The 5,202-nt window shown below is 33.1% G+C and overlaps 1 protein-coding gene across 4 annotated transcripts in view; it reads right to left on the bottom strand.

Annotated features, from left to right (window-relative positions):
• The window catches only part of LOC106473694 (UDP-glucose 4-epimerase-like), a 13,689-nt gene extending 10,041 nt beyond the window's left edge, over positions 1–3,648 (bottom strand). Inside the window, exon 1 of one of the 4 annotated variants that reach the window (XM_022402095.1) lies at positions 3,546–3,648. The gene's annotated coding sequence lies outside the window, so the exon portion shown is untranslated. Of the gene's footprint in view, positions 1–1,089; positions 1,205–3,545 lie in introns of those variants that run through there. The other 3 variants (XM_022402093.1, XM_022402092.1, XM_022402094.1) reach the window with 3 other exon arrangements.
• Between the last annotated feature and the right edge of the window lie 1,554 nt (positions 3,649–5,202).

Genomic DNA, 5,202 nt, shown 5'->3' with positions numbered 1-5,202 from the left:
AATAAACTGGATATGGATAGCAAATGAAATGAACAAGTAAACACCATCTATATTCATTAAACAAGCATGCTTGAGTCTTTACCTATACCAACTGGTTTCTATGTTCTTTACTGACTGCAACGGTTTGTTGTGGCAGGATCAGGTAGGAATAACACACAAAGAAAAGAGCAACAATAATGAAGATACTGCACTGCTAAGTCATACCAGAGCTCTAGTGCGGTATCCCACAATCCTAAGGTTACCTACGTCAACGATCATTCTCAAAACACATGTTCAAGAGAGATAAACTCTCAATCTATATTAACTTGTACAAGTCTCTGTATCACCCCTCGAGTTCAGCAAACTCAAATCCTTATGGGAGAAGCACTATTAGATATGACGTTCCTATAAAGTAGACGCTGAGCACAAGTAACTTTTTTTTCTCACGCCAAACTTTTCTGTAACATGTTATATACTGCCTGACGAATGGCATCCGTTTTAAACATCGCAATAAATGTTCATTTAGATGTGCGTGTAAACCTGTTTATTTATTCAAATTACATCGGGTTTAGATGGATGTTTCAAACTATTCGCAGAACACATACATAAATATTTATAAAAACTTTGTCCGGGTTCATATAAGCAGTTATGTAAGTTAAAAATATGATGTTATTCTTTCCAACCAACACGTAGAGATGTGTAAGTTTGCCGTTAAATCTTCGAGCTTACAAATTGTAGTAGTAAACGAATAAATTATTGAAACACACAGATAAAATGTTTTGATAAGAAAAAATATATAAATATGCGGACGTCAAAATTAAACATTAATTGTCCATCTCTGTCTTTCTAGTCATACCTCTGGGCTACTAGTGTGAGCAAACGAAAACTGCTGTCTGTTTTAAAACATGTGGATGAAATACTCTCTAGATTTTAAGAAAACATAACATTTTTTGTACTTCTTTGACATGACAATGTCTTTTAAAAACGAACGTGCGAAATAATTAGGAACAAAACTTAATTAAAAATATGTGATAAGAGCTTACCTTTCTGCTCAAGAAAGAATACAATGGTTTTATAGTGAATAACAAACATGGAAAGGGACATACTTACGGACAAAGCAATGTCACAGGAATATTCCACCAACTTCGTTGTCTCAGAATTCTCGCTGCCAACGAAAGTTTACATCCACAGGATGAAAGTGAAGCGCCATCTGTGTGGCGATATATTTATAAACCGACCACTTACGTCACTTGGCCACCTGTGCGAATGACATGGATCGTGTTTTGTGTTATGTTCAAAACACCATACTTAAAATGTTTACTACACGAAGCTTAGACTTATTTATTCGACTTGTCCTTGTCAGGGGTTACTGATGAGGGACACAATTTCTCGAAACCGGTAACTAAACATAATTATTTAAGTTTCAATCGTAAAGGATGGCAGGTTTACTTGAGTGTCTCTACCATTTATTTTTGTAATGAACTATTTCTAATAGCTTTTCATAACAAGCTATCAATGTTTACACCTGATTTGTTGACCACTCGGTAGTCACAGATTTCTGGGTTTCGCAATATAAATGATAATTGAATGAATAAATAAATTCGTGGGTCCATAATAGATGAAAACAATCTCAAATGAAAAGTTTAAAAGGTTCATTTTTAAAAGTTTTATTGAAGGACCGATCTAGTGGCTTGAGCACTGGTCCTCCCACCCATCTCCAGATTTCCACTTTAACTGCTGGTTGTGTGAATATAAAATACTACATGTTCTTGTGAAGTCAAAATCTGCTAAAATCGTACATGTACCACCAGATGTCTGCCACAATATATTTATATCTGTAGCGAATTGTTGCATTTCACTGGACTAAACCACATGTTGGGGCTAAAAATGTCTCGCTTCTGCAGATAGTGTCATCTGGAGCGAATCAACTTCTAACGCATTATTATTTTTTTTATTATCTCGCCTATCAGTCAATATCACTAAGACTGAGTCGCGATGCGACGTTGACATACACGCCACCTTTGTCAAGGGGAAAATGCTTTGATTTTTTTTAATGACTCATCTAATTATAGTATTCAAATCAAAAGCAAATAAGTTAGCCACAATTATCAAATATCTTGTAGTACACGTTTATTGATGATAAGCCTTAATAAATAAATAAAAAAAAAACTGATTGTGTCATACGTATCCTGTATTCTGCAAATATTCATAAAACTCTAGCATTTCGTCCTATTAATATAATGGTAATTTTGTGCTGCCCTGGTGTTCAACAGCGTAACTTTCCAAAGGTGTGCTGATGAGGGTTAAAATTACTTTCGCGCAGATTTTTTTCTTGTTCTTTAAAGGGCAACAGTTAAATTTTTACTTTGTATCGGATAATAAATTTCATTTAGTGCAGATAAAGAATCAAACGAATTCTGTAGATGTATGGATAATAATAAAAGAATGAAATATGACACAAACTTTGGTGAGTTTGAGAGATTTTAGGCCTTAAGCGATTAATGTTTGCACGCCAACTAGGTGAAGCGATTCTGTTATTCTACTCAGTATAATGGGCGGTTAGTGTTATGAATTAAAGACATGTTGATAGTTATATTCTAGTTTTTACTGGCATGTCTGTGATATCAAAGCGAAAATATGTAAAAATGGTTTTCTCTCATCTCTATTTTATACTAAAATAACTCACCACTTTACTATATCTTGTAGTTTTATTTCATACAGTTTCATAGAATTTTCCCTTTTTTCCCGTTACGATTTGACTTATCATTCATTTCAAACATGGCTTTATAGTTTACTCAACTTGTGTTTACTTTTACAGCGGAATAAAAACGTTAATATTTGTTCTTTGTCGTAGGCGGTGAAGCAAAAGGTCATATACTTAAAAAGAGATTCAGCTGCGCAGTGCTGCCACCTAGAATAGTGATTGATCTACAAATTCCGATCAAGGTTTAATAGAACCAAGTAAGCGACAGGTAATACAACTATCTTAGTTTAAGATAGGCCTCTTTACGTTTCGTATAATGCATACCAAAGTTGTTTTTATATCACATCTAATTAATTTAGTTATTTGAAAATTAAAAATTATACTTTTCTTAGAGTCTGCCAGTTACAATATCCTCCCAATATTGATATTATTTATTGTCAAATTCTAATTTTCTTTTTTTTTAAAGCTGTATTAAACCAAGAATCCCGATAAGTGATAAAGACGACCGAACAATCACGATGTTACTGAAATTGATAATAATTTATTTTACTAATATTATACATATTACTGGGTTGGATTAAGCTATTAGAAAAAGTATTCACCTCTAATACCAACTAATTTTACGAGAGAAAAAACAACAGCAACTAAACACACACACACACAAATATTATCCGTCTCCCTGACAACGTACGATGCATCACCTATACTACTACTACTACTACCAGTACAAGACTAGTTAGGGGAAATGAAAGGTTGCAGTACTGGTTAGTTTTACACATGAATACACTGTCGTCAATTAGTTTTAATATTTTTAAACCACACTGGAGTATATTATTATTATTATTAGCTAATACATAATTACCTGAGCGCAGTTTTCATAACTAGTTAGGAAACTACAAATTTCAAGGGTCCAAAGGCTGCGGCGGGATACTTGCTAACCGTCGACAATGTTCAAATTAAAAAAAAAAAAAGATTAATCTACATTGTGCTGCCATCTAGTAAATAAAAATAATAGTGAATAACAATGTTTCAAAATAAATTACATAAGGCAAACATTTATATAATTAACATACATGGTTTATTTTAGAGCAAAGCTACATTGGGCTATCCGCTGTGTCTATTGCAGTGGATCGAACCTTGGATTTTAGTGTTGTAACTCCGTAAAACACATCATATCTGAATACATTTAATTGGTAAAGCACTTGAATCAGATGCTCTTGTGTCTTCTGGTTTGTTATTAAATAAGTAAGTACGCTACGAAATATTTCATTTCAACTAGACTTAATTTCTAAAATCATCTTATAAAATCATTCTTAAAGTCGTTTTTTTTTGTAAGCATTAATTCGACTAGTTAATATTTGAACTTTCACACCTTATCTACTAAAAGATAATGCAAGTTTGAGACTAAACTTTGGAGAATATTTAAATACCGCCAGAGACAAGCAACAGTAAAGAAAACATGAATACCACAATACTGTCATAGTAAACTAACAGTAGAGAAAACACGAATACCACAATACTGTCATAGTAAACTAACAGTAGAGAAAACACGAATACCACAATACTGTCATAGTAAACCAACAGTAGAGAAAACATGAATACCACAATACTGTCATAGTAAACCAACAGTAGAGAAAACATGAATACCACAATACTGTCATAGTAAACCAACAGTAGAGAAAACATGAATACCACAATACTGTCATGGTAAACCAACAATAGAGAAAACATGAATACCACAATACTGTCATAGTAAACTAACAGTAGAGAAAACATGAATACCATGGTGGTTTTCCTAAAAATAATGATTAATAAATATGAAATGTACAGTCAACCCAATCCCTTAGATAAGAGCGTATATGCAATATGATTGTCTAGTGGGCCGTTTACAATTGTTTTTTTGTCATTCCATGTGTTATGTCAAGGAGAATTGCATCGCGTTTGTTTTTAAACAAAGTAGACTGACTGCAATGCATTGTTGGTAAAAATGTTTGTGTTTCAATGCAATGGATATATCCAGCATAATATATCACTCAGATTCACTAACTAGCAGCGGGAAAATACCGCTACTGAAGTAAGCGCTTTTTGACAGTTGCCATTTCTATAAGAAGTCTCAAAGGGGAGGTATTCAGTTTAATCCAAATCAATTTGTTCTACATGCATGTATATAATACCGACATAGAAAAATGTATTAATAAACCGAAAAACAATCAATATGTATTGAAACTCTTTCCTTTTATTGTGCATTTATTCTGTTCATGCTCCTATCTTCGAAATATTACAGTTAACAGAGGAAGTCCCGTTTGTTTCTTAAAATTTCCTTACAAAAAGAAACATTTTTGTTCTTTATAGGTTTCTTTCTCAGGTTGACTGAGTTAGGAAACTACAAATTCAAGGGTCCAAAGGCTGAGGCGGGATACCCGCTAACCTTGGTAGTGTTAAAAAAGAAAGAAAAAAGACTGAACTACGTTGTGCTGCCATCTAGTTAATAAAAATAATAGTGAATAACAAGATTTTAA

The sequence above is a fragment of the Limulus polyphemus genome, unplaced genomic scaffold, assembly GCF_000517525.1.
Source record: "Limulus polyphemus unplaced genomic scaffold, Limulus_polyphemus-2.1.2 Scaffold6409, whole genome shotgun sequence".
Taxonomy (NCBI): domain Eukaryota; kingdom Metazoa; phylum Arthropoda; class Merostomata; order Xiphosura; family Limulidae; genus Limulus; species Limulus polyphemus.
This window is presented reverse-complemented; position numbering and strand designations above follow the sequence as displayed.